A 16371-nucleotide genomic window follows, 5' to 3' on the forward strand; every position below is an offset into this window, starting at 1 on the left:
AGTTTACATCTGCAAAACACTGTTCCCTGCCTTAGTCAAGTTACAAATGTAAAAATGCTTCCTGGATTCTGAAACTGTTGTAAGAAAGTCACCTTCTGTCATGCCTATGTAGCTATCTAATGTGCTACAGGCTGATTATTTATCTTTAAACTGTACTAGTTTAATCTTTTAAGGTCACCACTAATCTGCTCCAACCTTTTAAAAAATAGCAGCTTTCAAGACTTACTGCTGGAATCACTAAACTCAACGCTGAATGTCATTGTAAGGGATACATTACCCAGAATGAGTGCAGTTTTACAATGTAAACACCAAATAGAAATCCCCACCTAAAAGAGAAGAAAAATAGGATCGCCGTGCCAAGAGAAATGTCAGTAAATAAGACCAGCCCTGTATTCTTTCACACAAATATCATTCCAAACCGTGTTGCTCTTCCTCTCTCCTCCCCCTCCCTTCTCAATGCAAAACTTGGGTGTAATTTAAAGGATCATTAGGTGCTTTTTTCTTTATCCTTCCCCTTTTGCAGCACCAACTTTGCGAGCCTGCTGCAAAGCTTCCCGGGTGCATTTGGAAGTCGCTGTGGACTCCAAAACCCCCCTCGCAGGGTATTTGTGTGTGTGTGCTGCACACTGACCCTTCTGTAGTCTTTTTTTTTCTTTTCCCCTAGACTTCTTCTGGACTTGAATGTCACAGTAGACCTTGAATGTGAAATGGCTTCAAGCTAATTGCTTTAATTGCTTGAAGATGTGCAGGCAGGTGAAACCTGATCCCCTTGGCCATTGTAGAGACCAGGAACAACACAGGAATGTTTACACAGTGGTTTGAGTTTAATAGACAGTAGAGCTGAGTTTCAGACAGCTAGCAAAAACACGGCTAATAGGTGACCTCTTAATGTAGTCCTCCTTTTAAAAAACAAAATACAATTTCATTTTATACAAGGCAATGTGTCCCTAAATGCCAAGGTTATCTGCTTGACTTTTTGAGTGATCACGCACTGCGTTGCACCTGACATTTATACCTGAAACTCTACCCCGAATGCATTTCCCTCTACCTTAAAACAAAAAGCACTTTATGTGTCAGTCACCTTACAAACAGATTAGAGCTGGATGGGGTTTCCTAGTAAAGTGCAGACATTTCAATTTAAAATTCAGTGCTCTTCACTGCTGTCATACTCCTTTTGCCCCAAAAACACGTGGCAGGGGATGCAACCCGAAAGACTTTCCCTGCCGCATCCCTTCGCCTGGGTGCTCCCACCCTCTGATGGGGACCAGCACAAGCCCTCAGTGGGCTCTCCTGGAAAGGACAGGATGACTTTGACTGCTTTTTCAGACCTTCCAGTGTATTTTCTCCACACTGTGAAGGGATGGACTGGCTGCGATGTGCTTTTTGAAAGGCGCAGCTTGGTTCCACGCACGGCACAAATTCAGCAGCTCTTCCTCAGGCAAAATTCCTCCTGACTGAGAACTGCAGCATTTGGGGTCAGTGAGAATCAGGCTTGCTTTCCAAGGATCATGAGGTAAGTAAAACACACTTGAAACCAGCCAAAGACCAGTGAGCAGATATAGCACAAGTGCAGAAAATAGAGCAGAAAGAGTGATTTTGGCAGTAGCAGTAGCAGAAAGGTATTTACTGTAAGTCTAGTCCAAAAAACAAACACTGAAAACAGGTAATACCTAATACTCACTTTCCTGGCATCAGCTCTTAAGAGTTTTGTTGCCAGTCTTAAAAAAAAATGGTTAAAACCCCTCACAGAGGGTGAATATTAGCAGGGAAATGACATGTATTACTTCCCAGACAAATAGGAATAAGTAAACTAGGAATAAAAAAGGGAAAGACACTTGAGGAACAGGACTGGAAAAAGCACAAATGCAGAGGCAGAGGAAGGGAGGCCAAACCAGCATCCATTTAGTACCAATGAGAAAGGAAAACGACCTCCAAGCCCACAGCCCTGCAAGTAAAGGCCATTTCCAGACTGATCGTTGCAATTTTGCTCAGAAAGTTTCAAATTCTTTAGTACCTCACGCTGAAACTACCACCCCCTCTGGGGCAGAAGTGAAGAGAAGCAGGAGGAAGGCTGCTCCAGCCACTTCTGGATGCAACCGGGGTTCTCAAGAAGACAATGGACTCCAGCTGATCTACTCTACCTTGCCTCTTATTCCCAGTCCTCAGCATGAAAGGAGCAACTGATCTTAAAAAATACAGAACAAAGGGAACAATAGGAGCTAGAAAGCAAGCTGAGATATTTAGGAGCATGCCTCTTTCTGTTGAGAAACAACCTAGCTGGCATGACTTGCCCCGTGTCCCACCAAAAAAGCTCAAATTGCAGCAACGGTGAAGTTTTAATGGTGGTTTGTTGTTTTTGGTTTTTTTTTTTGAGGGGGGAGTGTGGTAAAAAAAAAAAAAAAAAAAAAGAACATTCAGAATAGGGGGAAAAAAAAAAAAAAGACAAAACTAAGTGTCAATTTAAAGATTTAGTATAAACTTGTTCAAGCCTGTGGGAGGAACACTAAGTGGAAAAAGTAAACACGGTCCCCCCAAGTAGTTCCCCGGGCAGCGGAGCAGGCAGCCAGTGCCTGGTACTGCTGCTGCCCCGGGCCCGGGGAGGTCAGCCCAGCTATGCTAAACTGACAGGTTGAGTTTACAGCAGGCCAGCACTTTGTTTGGATATACTGGCCTTGCTCACCGCCAGCTTAACAACAGATGGCTAGAAAACTTTCATTATGTTGCAGAGCGCTGAACTGCAAACAATCGGGGAAAACTGTGAAAAGTTTAACTCTCTGCAAACCACCCAGCGGGAAAGGGTTCGCCTGGCCAAGCAGCTTCCAGCTCCCCACCAAGAGCTTGGGAGCCTTTAAATTAATTAAAGAAGGATGGGATGATTAATCATACCTGTGCACGGTGCTGGGGATGCTGAAAAAAAAAAAAAAAAAAAGAAAAAAAAAAAAAGAATTTGCGATTTGACAAGGTCATTTCAATAAAAGTTGCATTCCAGAAGAAAATGGACTTCGAGGGATTGCAAAGCTGATTTTAAACCCCTGGCTTCAGGAAAGTTATAGAAAGTTTAGGCAATAATCCTCCAATCGGGGCTTCTCAAGAGCTCTCTGATGACTGGGTTTTCATCTCCAGAAACAGAGACACTGTCCCTTGAATTCACATTTCAAACTTTTGCACTTGATGGCAAAAGAAGGCCGCCAAATAATCCAACACGCAGATCGGAATATGATTTATCCAAATCTGTCTATAATCTAAATATTCATTAAATTGATTCAATTCATACACACCCTAATATCTCCTAACGCTCCGAGGAAGGTTATAAATGCACTTTCTGAGGTTTAATTCAATTGACAATCTTCTATACATCTCATCACTAGGAATGCATTATTTTAGATTATTCCAGAAATGAATGAATCTGTTTTCCACAAATGTATTTTAAAAGCGACTCTTTCCTGTTATTGAAAGAAAATTGTGTTTATTACTCCTTTAGCATAGTGTAAACTCATAAACGTCAACAGAGAGTACAAGGAAAACTGTCAACTAAATATTGTTTCCTTCATGAGCTGCTCTTCCAAGTCAATTACGCCTTTCAACTTCTGGGGCATTGTATGATAAACTGGCAGTAAAAATCATTCACATTAATATACCATGGTGCCTTGCCTGCAAAAGGTAATTAAAGAAGTAAATGACTCATAAGAATAGACATATTAGCTGCAAAATGAAAGGCAACTGAGCTGCCACATGAAAATATGTACCATTAAGATACTGCATTTTCATATTCCTGTAATCAGCTTCAGTAGACTAATGCTTATTTAATCCAGTTCTCTGCTAAGTCCATCAACAACTGTTTTTTGCTGTTTTCTCCTTGACTGAACATTATGTGTGCAGGTTTGGAATAAATACTGCAATAAGATTTTTGCATAGTCAATTGAAGAACAGGTTTTTTATCCTGCACAAACTATTTTTCTTTCCCACCGAGAGGGATACAGCAGAGAGGGATATCACAAGAACCCCCATTTTCTGGGGTTGCTTCAGTGCTGACAGCTTCTGAGTGAAACGTACACCTTGTTCCAGCATTCACCATTTTGATTTGTGAAACTCTTAGCAGGAAAACCAAGCCTAATGACTCCATCTTCCAACTTTCCCATTCTTCACACAGGAACCGCTTTGCTTTGTTACTGCATGTTTTCATTAGGGGTAGAAAAATGAGACTGGTTTTCTCAAGTCTTTGAAGCAAGGTGGGGTGAGGAGAGGAGCAGGCACCACTGGGCTTGTGGAGGAGATGGAGACACCTGATTCTGGGGGACAGACTTTGCTGGGTGCTTGTCCTGCCTTCCAGTGCAGTGTGGTGCAAGTCTCAGACTATTCCTGCTCTGCAGCCACCCTATAAATCCAAGCCTTTTGGTAAAGAGTGTTGGGTGTAACCTTCCAAACCATGACCTTCTCCTCCCAATGGGGTGGTAGAAAGATGGCAAAATTTAGAGAACAAAGTACACTTGTCTCCATCCTTCAAAGTAACACCCTGCAAAATACCCAAACATTTCTAACTCATCATTCTGTGAGCAGTATTTAAAATATTCCTTTTTGTCACAATAATAGCTCTGTAAGGCCAAGACTTGTGCTTTTGACTGCACAATTTTTCAGTTTTCTTAAACATGGGGTGGAGTTAACTTCAGTATCTCAGCTACGGGGCAACTGTTGGCAAAAGCAGTTTTTTCTAAATGGCAGATGCTGTGTACATCCCATCCAGCCTTTATTTATTGTGCCTGACAGAGGTTTATCCTTGCAAAAAGAGATCTTTCAATAAAAATCTGAACATGGTGCTTTGGAACCTGCATTATATGTTGCTTATTTATCACTAGCCATACGAAATAGTATAAGACTTAAAATGTAGGATCAATCATTATTTAAACTGTATTATTGCTTCTCCATTTGAGCAGACATCACTTTGTACCCACAATTAATGAGCTCCAGTCCGTTTTCTAATTAAGGAACAAAGGTTCTTGTGTGCAGAGTATAGAGTGACACTGTCTGGAGAACACATATTTAAATGGAAGAGAATCCTTCTAATTACCTTAAAATAGGATTTTTAATATCCAGGAACATAATAGGATCAAGAAATTAAGAGTATTTCCAAATAAGTCATTACAAAACACAGTTAAAAGGTAATAATACCTCCCTAAAAATGAAGGGACCTTCTGGAGACAAGTGCTTAACACTTCCATATTTCTGTAATTAACCTTTGTGCTTTGATACAGGGAAAAACCTTCGTGCATTGTACAGGAAAAACATAATACAGGAATTATTATACATATATGTGTATACATACAGAAAAATCCCTCCCAAAATGAGGAGTCAGCAATTAGAGCATAAAATACTTCAGGCTCACCCAGATTAGGATCCAAACAGACAATTAATAAAGTCAGCAAGGTAACCTAGCTTTATCCAGTAATTAGGGCTGTTAAGAAATAGGATCCTGGCTCTTAGAAGTGTTACAAATATACCACACTACTAAATAACCTGCACTGCTGGGAAAGTATACTTGCTATCAAGGGCAAAGCTGCTATACACTGAGGTAACAGTAAATGACAGACTGTTGTTCAAGTCCATTAGCTGCTATGTGATAGGAGCACATTCACTAGCACACGACCTGTGAAAAATCTTAGATCTCTTTAAATCTTTGAATTGGATTGCTGCATTAATTCTTAAGAACTGCAATCCTTCAACCAAGTCAAATTACCCTCATTAACAGGGGGAAAAAACTGCCTCTGCAATAAGTTAAAAAAAAAAAAAAAAAAAAAAAAAAAGATATTTATTACCTATAATCACTTTCACGTACTTCACCTGGAAGTGTGACAAACTGGGACAACAACTTCAGGGGCTGGAACCAGTTCAGCTGCTAGTGGGTAGGGACAGAGGGGACACGCAGCCACCTGTGTGTGTTCCTGTTCCTGTGCTGACATTCAGCATCAATAAATGTGCTTCTTAGGGGGGGAAAAAACAAAAACCAAAAACAACTCAATGAATGTTCCACAAAAAGAAAAATCCCTAAGAATAAGCACAGGCACTGAAGCGATCTGTGTGTGTGCCACTGAAATAACCACAAAAGAGGAGGGGAAATTCTTCAGTTATTCAAAGCTTGATTAGAGCACTACTTCATAATTAGGCATGTTACAAGTATTGTCATCAACCAGAAAATTCATGTACTAACTAAAAGGTCTCAGAAGCTGGCTCAAGCCTTCTATTCATTAACAACATCTGCTATTAATGTTTAACCCTCATAATCATGCACAAAATGTTCAGATTCATTCAACAAAGATTAAAAAATAAATATTTTGTTGTTCTGCTTTAGCCACGGAGGGATCTGTGCGGTTCGACAAGTATCAAGAATCACTAAAAGGGCCACAGAGATAACAGACAAATATTTGGTCTTGGCTGGAAAGAAGATATCTCTCCACTCACTGCTTCTCTGCACTTCAGATGTTACAGCTTCAGAGCCAGGCCAGCACAGCACAATAAACAGCAACGCAGCCATACAAACACCTATACCATGGTATGAACCATTTATTTTAAAGGTGAGAACCAATTTTCAGGCTGTGTGTTTTAAAGGAAACCCTTATATCATTTTTTTTTCCTAATTTAAAAAAAGAAAGTTCCCGGAGACGAAAGATTCACTGGGGAGCAGGGAGCTGAGTAAGCCCAGGATCCAGAAATGAGAACCAGAGCGTTTCATCTGCGTTTTACTGCTCCGAGGCCAGATGAGAGCCCTGATCTCATAGTCAGATCCTAATGGGCAGATCTTTGGAAGGGTCTTTGGAAAGACTCATTTCCACCACTGTGGTTTTAATGTAAGCATAGCAATCTGCTTGTGCAGGCTCATTTACAGCGCAGAGACAGAGCTAAGTGGTGAGCTAATGCGACCCTCTAATGACTCCTGGAAACGCATCAGGACATTCCCCATCCCTATCCCTCTTCCTCTGGCAGCACACATCCCTGCCTGGCCCCAGGGGCAACCCTGGGCACTGGAGCACCAGGCTGGCAGGTCCCCCAGCTCCTGCCTGCATCCTCCTGCCTGCACACACCCCCAAAACCTTGCCAGCATCTCCATCCCAGCCGTCCCCAGCAGCATCCCTGGTACCGGCATCGCGCAGGTGAAGATCCAGCCCGGGCTCATTTGATTGTAATATTTGTAATTTGCAGTAAAGGCCAATAGACAACCAAAGAAATGAAAGTAATGAAAAAAAAAAAAAAAAAAAAAAAATCAGAGCTCTTTTTTGTCTTCAAATATGACACCCATGGCGGATTCACTGTCTGCATGTTGCAGCACGCTCTATTCTTAGCACCGTGCCTTTTAAAGTTAGGCCCATTATTTTCTACGGTGTATCAAGATCAGTATGTATAACATATGCCATATTGTTGACACTTCCCTGGATGTACTGCATGCCATATGCCTTGAGCACTAAAAGGGGTGATGAACAGAGTGGCAATACTGAAAGGAGAACAAGATACACCGAGCATGCTGAATGAATTCGGTTATATAATTCAGCCAATAAGGGTTTCCATACATTTAACAATCCCTTCCCCCCCCCCCCCCCCCCGATTTTGCCTCCCTTGTATAAAAAAAATGAAGTTAACAACTTTCCACGGTGAAAAGTTAACATGCTGGACACGTATTCAAAGCAAACATTTAATCACAGTGGGCCCGCCAGGTCTAAAAAGTATACATGTAAAGATAGATCATATATAATCACACCAATAAAACAAACAAAACAGGACAATTCATATATTTTAGCAATAAATTTAAAAAATGAAACATACAGTGATGTCCCTGCTTCTACTTGTCCTTTATTTTACCTTTCATAAATCTACACCCCAAGTCCAATTCCTAGAACTAGGGAAGATGTCATCTTGCCCATCTCTAAAGGTTTATTTACTAGTTTCCTTACTAAGAATTATTATTTGAAGAACCCAGAAACTAATGCTCTCTTACACCACAGTATTTTTGTCCAAATCTTCTGGAACCGATTATAAAATTGAAATGTAAGAAGGAACACAGCTGAGCTATATTTATAACAAGAAGGCTGCTCTTCAGCATCTGATACATACACATGTGTATCCTCATTTCTCTGCCATCCCTCTGCACACTCTAATGGGTACACTAGCTGCATACTTGTCATTAAAAAAGAAAAGAAAAAAAAAAAGGAACTGACTCATCACAGAGAACAGTTTTGACAGTACTTGCATGCAGAGCCCTGGCAGAAAGGCTCCAGCTATTCGGTTCACCACTTGCAACCAGCTACAAATGACATGCCTTGGACAGAACAAGCAAGAGGAAAAAGGAAAAATATGAGAATTCTGGGCATGGGTACAGGTTACTTGAATGGATGCACCCAGTTTAGTCCTTGGAGGAATTTGCTGCCTGGAGGAAGGGAAAGATTGGATGTGTCTGGAAAGTGGGTATCGCTACAGGAAACTCCTACCAAGTTTCCACGGCCAAGACACCATAAAGATGCTCAGGAAAAGCACTGAAGAAATGCCTGGCATGGGCATAGGGAACTGCCTGGCTTGGAGGGCTGTGTGGAGAAGCAGGATGCTGTCCTGGTACCCAGGGAGCAGGGCTATTCCTCACAGGGAATGCTCTAGAGCTAATGATGCCAGGCAAAGCTGAGGCTTCCCCATCCTCTGTTCCTGCTGCCACCACACACCCACAGGCAATGGATCAAAGGGGCTCTGACAAGATAAGGAGAATCCATTTTAATTTCAAAACATGAAAGTTCTGGCACAGGAGATCACTAAAGAAGATCAGCTCTGTCATGTTTCCGTGGTGTGTGTTGAAGGGGGATGTTGCATTTCAGATGTGCGCCCATGCAGGTGTTTATTTGAGTGAGCAACTTCATTATCAGCATAAAAAAAGTACAAGGAACATGGGACTTTTGTTAAAGTGGGAGGCAGAATCCTCTTCATGAAAAACATCAAAGAAGAAAAACACATGCTGATGTTTAGAAACAGTCTATGTCTAAAAGGGAACATCAAGACTTTAAAAAAAAAAACAACAAACAACCCACAACACACTCACCCTTGCTTCACAATCCTTCCCTTGGACACAAACCCAGCAGCATTCACTGCTGACCATAAATCAGCTCTCCCTGCTGGTTTAAAGCACTGGTTCTGTAAGTCACTAGGAAGACTCTGATAAAAATTTATGATCACAAATTATAAAATTAGGACAAGTGAAAATTTTGTGAGTGGAAACACGTGCACTTCATCAGTATTAAACCAGAAGATAAAGGGGGGGGTGGGGAGGGAGGAAGGGGTGTGTGCATTTGCTCCCAAAAACTAGAAAGGTAAAGGGTTTGGAGGGGCATGCCAGTGCCCACCCTGGTCCTGCTCTGAGCTTTCTTTTTTGGGGGAAAAATAAAAGAAAAAGCAACTCAAAAGAAACACAAAAAAACTTACTTTGTCTTGCAAAAGCCACAACTCTACAGCTATTTGCAAGGGAAAGTGGTGAAGAGGCAGGACCTCCCATCAGCATCCCAGGGACTCTGCTTTTAGTACATCACACTCAGCCACACCATGTCAAGTAGTGGAGCAAAAAAAACTTTTACCTTCTGGTCTCTGGCCCAGGGCTGGTCCAAGAAGAGTCTAGCCAAACTTTCTACTAGCTCTTGGCGGCGTTAGCTTGATGGACTCCATCCAGTTTTCCTTGTGGACTACTGTCCATATTAGGGAAAAATCCCCACTTGACACTGGCACTGGGATCCAGCCCTAGCCACAGACACCAGCAGTGTTACAGATTTTTTCTGCAGCAGCCAGGTTGAGACACACAGATTGCAGCCATGCCAGTGTGCTCAGGATCCTTCCTAATCAGCTTCAGACAAGGTGAGAACCAATCCTACCCCAGCTAATTAAAGCCTCTCTTGTGCTGGTGCTGTAAATAAAGCCACACAACAAAAACAAAAGTAAAAAAAAAAAAAAAAAAAAAAAAAAAACAAACAAAAAACAACATATCCCCTAACCAGCCCTGTGATGAACTTTGTTTCCTTTTTTGTAGAGGGAGGTTGGCAGGAGAGCTCAGAAGGGTAAAAGGGCATCATTAACATGGCAGCTATTTAATTCCACCAGACAGATCCCCCAGACCTGTAACAAGCATCTGCTTCCTACCCATCAGGCCATTAATCACTGAGACTCCTAAAAGCTTCAATTCATGTGCCCACTCTGAGAACTCATGAGATGCCTGATAGTCATATGTCATTTGAGAAGGGAACAAAACTGTATTCTTTTCTAAACTGATGCAGCTCCTATTACCAAGAGATTCTCTCCCTTGGGAGCAACCAAAAGAGAGAAATGAAGGAGAGCTGACTCAAAGCTCTGCCTCTCAAAGACACATAATTGATAGAGGAGGGGAAGAGAGTTAGAAGGAATCTACCACTACCTTTATTTTGCCAATAATTGGAGGAATTGGTGAAAAGATTTTGGGAGTGGTGAAGAAAAAAACCTCAATTTTTACCAGGCATACCCTAAACAGAGAGGCTGCCCTTCAGGAAATTCTGCCCTCCTCCTTGGATAAGAGCTTGGCAAAAGGGGGTTTTGCCACCTTAAAATGAGCTCACTTCTACTCATGATTAACTTCACTCCTCTTGGGACCCTTTGAGCAGCTGGAGGTGATGCCTGGGCACCATGCTTGCTCACAAATCCTCTGCTTCCCTTGATGCTGCTTCTAAATCTTGACCATTATCTACTGATGCTCTTAAAAGCCTGGGAGGTGCCTACCTGGGAGACAACTCCAGCCCCTCACCCCTGCACAGCACCCCCAAGTTTGAGCACAAATACAGGGGGGGTCCTGGCTGCCTGGGGGAGACTCCAGCTTGCTCAGGGCATGGCATGGGGCTAAGCACACCAGGCTGAAATGTGACACATCTCTGCACCATTTGTCACTGCCATTTCCTGGAAATGGCAACTGAAGTGTGAAAAAAGAAAATACGTAATTCTGCAGCTTTCAAAAAAAATATATATATACAGTTGTATCACTGTGGAAAATTAAGAAAGAGCTAGCCCTGCTTTATTCTGTCCTCTTTCTTTGTCATACTGCTTTTTTTTCATTTAATTACTGCTCTATCAGGTAAACTAATAGATAAAACAGACTAAACCATAAAAACTTAAAAGCACCTCAGTTGATTCCCACCCTCAGCAGTTTTCCTGGAAAAGGCCCATGTCTCAACAGAAATGTTATCCACATTCTTTTCTTTCCCCCCTCCTCTCCCTACAAAATTTAAAACAACATTTTTTTCCCTGGACCCAAACAGTGAAACAAAGTTTCAGGCAGGCTGACTGCCACTCCGTCCTTCATCCTTCTCCCTGCCACCTTTTGATCTCTGAGGCTTGGGAAACACCAAGCTGATCTTTTGCTGTAATTCATAATTACCAATTCACAGCATTTTTCAGTACTCCATAGATGCCAGGCTGCTGCTTAGGAGTTAGCACACAGTTGAAAAATGGTGAAAGTTGTTAGCCAATTGAGATTTTTTTTTGGTCAATTTTCCCCATTCCTCCTGAGTGCTATGAAGACCACATCGAGCTGCTGCTGTCAGTGATGAACCAACTTCAATGTCTGCAGAGAGCAAAGAGGGGACAGAATGGCTGCTTTTAAAGGGTTCACAACCTTGAAAAGGGGTTTATGATACAAAAACATCCCTTTCCAGGTTCAGAAATCCTTTTTTCCTACTGGTCCCTATTGGTTCCAGCCGTGGGCAGCTTCTCCCCAGCAGGCAGGAATGAAGCTTGGCTCTGCCATGCTCAGCCCACACCTCCTGCCATGAACTCCTCATGGTGATGATGATCTCCATCTCATTCCAGCACAGGAGAAAAGTTAAAAAAAAAACAAAAAAAACATCCATCAGAGGCCACAGCTTGGTCCCAGCTCAAACTGCAGCCCATGGTGGGGGCAAAGCTGCCTGTGTGGAGGCTAATGGGGTCATCCCAACAGCCACCTTTGTACCCAAGAACACAATCTTGGCTATTGTTCTACAGTCATGAAAAATTAAGCTGGACTGTTAAAATTTCCCACTCTGAGCTTTGGCATGAAGCCCTGTAGTATGTTTTGCTCTTGTGGCTTTCCTAGGGGACCCTGGGCAGAGGAAGTCCATGCTGGGAGTGAATGTAAAATATGGGACCACGCAGGCTGGAAAGAAAGGTAACCAGAAGTGTGTGAATTCAAGTGTTTCAACAGTGATCCCTCATTAAAGCTTGTGCCCCAAGTTTGCTTGCAAACTATTAGTAATACACAGCCCCTCTCATAAGTCCTTCAACAAAATTAAAATCTCTTCTGCACAACCCAGATTTTATGGATGGAGCAGCTACAGCACAGAGATGAGAAGAGTTCAACACTGGAAGCAGTATTCATGAGCTACAGACAGACAAGGAGTTTTGAACATCTAAAAGTAGAATTAAGTGCAAAAAAACTCCCCTTTTCTCTGGTTGCTTACTGGCATAGCTAAGCTCAAACACTTTCTGGTCCTCTCTTCAATATGATCAGTGGATTTACAAACTGGTAAATCCCTGTATTCTTTTTTTTTTTTTTTTTTTTTTTTTGCTGAAAACAAAGCAAAATACATTCCTTTAATCTTTAAACAACCATGAGACACCTCTACAGAAACATTTCCCCATTTCCCTGTTCAGCAGGGAAGTGTGCCAAAAATACCAGCATCCCACTGGGTGAAGCCTGGCTGAGCTGCAGGTTAACACTGCACACCAGTCCTCCAAACCAGCACATCCAGAGAGAAGTCTCAGACCAAAGCCCCAGCCCAAAATACTCCCCCAGACTTCAGAGAAGTTCAGGTCCAGATCCACATCCGCATTTTGCATCCCAGGTTTACATCTGAACCAAATAGAAGGATTCTCTTGACTTCTTCCAAAGAATAGTCTTTTAAGACATAAGACTCCAGAACCAATAAAAAAGGTAATTTAACAATATCTCTAGTGTCTCACCAATCATTTAAAGGGCCTTGAGGCTGCTGCATTCCCCCTACAGTACAGTAGCTTTCCCACCCTGCTGGTTTTCAATTGTCACCCTCTGTGTTGCTATTTTTTTTTCCAACTTCAGCCTGATGGTATTTTTTTTAACTTTGCCTCCCAGCTGATGTCCTCCATCACTGCTGGGTCCCAGCAACATTGCCAGGGGCAGGGGCAGAGCACAGCTCTGCTGGAGCTCAGAGTGGAAGGGCAAGGGGGTTTCTCCCCTTTATCGCCCACAGCACAGGGTTCAGGAGAAGGGAAAAACTTAAATTTAGATGGAGGAAGTCAAAAAGGGAAAAAAAAAAAAAATTATAAAAAGAGAGGCTGCTGAGCAGGATCCCATAACATAAGTAACCCCAGTCATCTGCCAGGGCACCCATCACTTGCTGACTAATCTGAGGCTTTCTTGCAAAAAAGGTAACAAGAACAACTCCCCTGGACATTTTGCCTGCCTGAGCCTGAAGACTGCTTGAAAAAACAGAATATCTGAGACAAGGGGAAAAGCTCCCTTCATCTTTGCTCAGCAATGTCCCCAATTCATTCTGATTTCCAGAGGTTTGGTGGCACAGCCTAAAAGGCCACAAAGCATTCAACAGATGGACCTGGAACACTGAGGGTACATCCCAGCCCATGCCCCCACAGCCTCCCACCCTGCTGCTGCTGCTCTTCTGTACAGCTACAACCTCTAAATAATTTTGCCATGGCCCATTGCTTACACACAACCCCCCTGACCCCCCCACCTTGGTCTCTGATGCAGGGTAGAAAGGAGCAGCAAGCGGTGGAAGACCCCAACCTAAAAATCCACTTAGGTGCCAGTGAAATTCACAGTCATAAAAAATAAACTCGTTGGGAAAGTTTTCCTTTGCAAATACCTATAGCACACCCTAGCACCAGTGTGGGTAACAAGTTTTTGAAGGGATAACTGCTAAATGAGTGGATCTGCTAAAGGAATAATTTCCTTTTGTGCACTCCAAGGTTATGTGTTTAGCAGGCTTCGATACTTCAATGAAAAATGGAGGTGGCAATGATTTGCAGACTAAATTAATGTTAAATACTTCAAAGAACTGGACAAACAAGTCAGCAGCAAAAATTTTATGGGTTCACTTCCTTCAAGGGAACTTAAAGAGCCAGCGTTTTATTGCTGTGAATTCTAGTCACTCCTTTTACCCCTCAGCATCTGTTTGAAATATGTAGTAGACAATTGCTTTTTTGGCTCTGACTCAGGTGGTTGAAATACAGGACAAACAGACTACTGTATATAAGCTTTCCTCCAGCAATGAAAATTTTTATTAACTCTCTTGCATAGCAAACTCAGCTGCCTAGCTTCCAATCCCTATAGAATCATCAAGGAATGTGGCTAGTTATTAATTCTGGTGGTCAAGCACTGGGTGGATATGCTGAGACTTGTCTGCAATATGTAACCTCACATTTCAGAAGGAAAAAAAAAAAGAAAAAGAAAAAAAAGATTTTTTTCGGAGAAACTACAGAGGGAATGAAAAAAAATAAATGAGTTCTGTTTAGTTCATCATTCATATGTGTAAAATTCCAAGCTAAATACTAGCTCTGTACATAAATATGTCAGCCTTGTCAAATGCTCCAGCCAAAGAAAACATGGCCAGTGGTAAAGGGGTTCAGAATTACCCTCAGAGCCATGAACCTGCCCCACCTCCCATCTCTGTGTCAAATTCAGGGGTTTTCTCACATTGGTGCTCCACAAAAATAATTTGGAAATGCTGCCTAAAAATTACTCTTCTCGGCCCATCCAGCTGAAGGACCAGGGAAAAGAAAAGAACAAGGACAAAGGTACATAAAACAGAAAGGAAGGTCCTTGATCCCCAGGAGATTTAACTTTATTTAAAAGGAACTTAGCCACCTGTAACTGAATAGCAATGACCACTTTTGCAAAGCTTTTGATCACTGAGAAGCCACACGAGGTGGTTTCCAGCATTTAATGTTGAATAAAACATCCTCTTTAAGTTGTGGTTATGGGCTAATTCGAGCCAACCTTTGGCACTTGTGGTGTATTACAGGTTGCTTTTAGCCTTTTGTTGCATTTCCAGTGTCATAAATACATAACAGTAGTGGTCAACATTTAAAATAAACACTTGCCATGTATTTTCTACACAAAACAACACCAACTGCCTGAAATCTCCTGCTCTGCAGGTATTACCTGGTTCTGTATTTTCGGTGGGTACTTAACACACAGACTAATGAATGGCTGGACTCTGCTTAAAGCTCCCCTTGAATTTTGCTGTATTTTTCAAGAAACAAGGCAATAGTCTACAGCTAGCTGTCTATTTGCTCAAGCTAATTTCTGCACCAACAAATTTAATAGTTTAAATGAGTCTGCTCCACCAATGCCATAAATCAGAGAATGTGACTGCAAAGTGAAAAGCCAGCACAGGCTGCACGTGGCACAGTCCTCGGTATCATGACCCATCCCACGATGCTCAAGCTCTGTGGTCTGATCCACCACAACCTGAAGCAATCTCCTTACACCCTTTACAGGTCATCACACCTCCTGGCCATCCACTTTGACCTTCCACACCTCTCCCAGTTTCCCCAAGGGAAAGCACGGAGAAGGACGCTTCTCATCCCTTCCCTCCCATCGCGGTTGCTGGATGAGAAGAACGTGACTCTTATCTCTCTTTTTTTTCTTATTGCCAGTAAAAAGCAGAGTTTCCCTTCCAGCTTTCAGCTCCTGCTCACTGTCTGTCGGGAGCACAGGCTCTCTGGCACCTCAGTTCATCTGGTGAGCACTCGCTGTGCTGCTGAATGTCAGCTCACGCAGGGAGCTCCGGGCCCCGGACGCCTCTCCAGCAGCTCCCTCCCAGACACAGAGGATGTTATCAGAACCACATGTGGCTCCCTGAGATGGTGGCCAAATGGCATTGATACCCATCCCGAGGCTTGTTCCTGCACAGCCAGTGACTGCTCTGACAGCTCTGAGTACACCAGGCACCTGGTGCCAGCATCACCCTCCAGCTCCCTCCTGGTAGCCACGGCCATCAGTCCCCAAAACTGTGGCCTCTGTCTCTGAGCATCTCATCAGAGAGCGCTGTGGATGTGCAGCCTCTCAGATATGTGAGTGCTGTAACTCATCCGTGGCCAGTTGGTTCCCAGAAAGGAATTGTTCCAAGCTGGAACCCACCAGAACAAGAAAGGTCAAGCCCCGTAACCCTTGGGACTCAAACCCTCTTCCAAATGAAGCCATGCATGGGATCTGGTAGGAAAGCAATTTGGAAGCACAGCCACAAGACTCTTTTCCATGTCTACAGAGTCACAGTGACTCTAAAAGGAAGAGTACCCTCTACATGAAAAAGGAGGTGCTAGATGAAAAATTGCAGATTGTTCTGAGGAAAACTTGGG

The 16371-nt window shown here is 42.7% G+C and overlaps 1 protein-coding gene and 1 long non-coding RNA gene across 13 annotated transcripts in view; one reads left to right on the forward strand and one right to left on the reverse strand.

The window, feature by feature from the left end:
* Positions 1-16371, reverse strand: part of FOXP1 (forkhead box P1) — a 379251-nt gene that overhangs the window by 128183 nt on the left and 234697 nt on the right. The gene's annotated exons all lie outside the window — the stretch shown is intronic.
* Positions 1023-8196, forward strand: LOC139801696 (uncharacterized). The gene is made up of 2 exons (XR_011728278.1): positions 1023-1513; positions 6344-8196. It is a non-coding gene; the product is annotated as an uncharacterized lncRNA (long non-coding RNA).

This window comes from Heliangelus exortis, chromosome 12 (genome assembly GCF_036169615.1).
Source record: "Heliangelus exortis chromosome 12, bHelExo1.hap1, whole genome shotgun sequence".
Taxonomy (NCBI): domain Eukaryota; kingdom Metazoa; phylum Chordata; class Aves; order Apodiformes; family Trochilidae; genus Heliangelus; species Heliangelus exortis.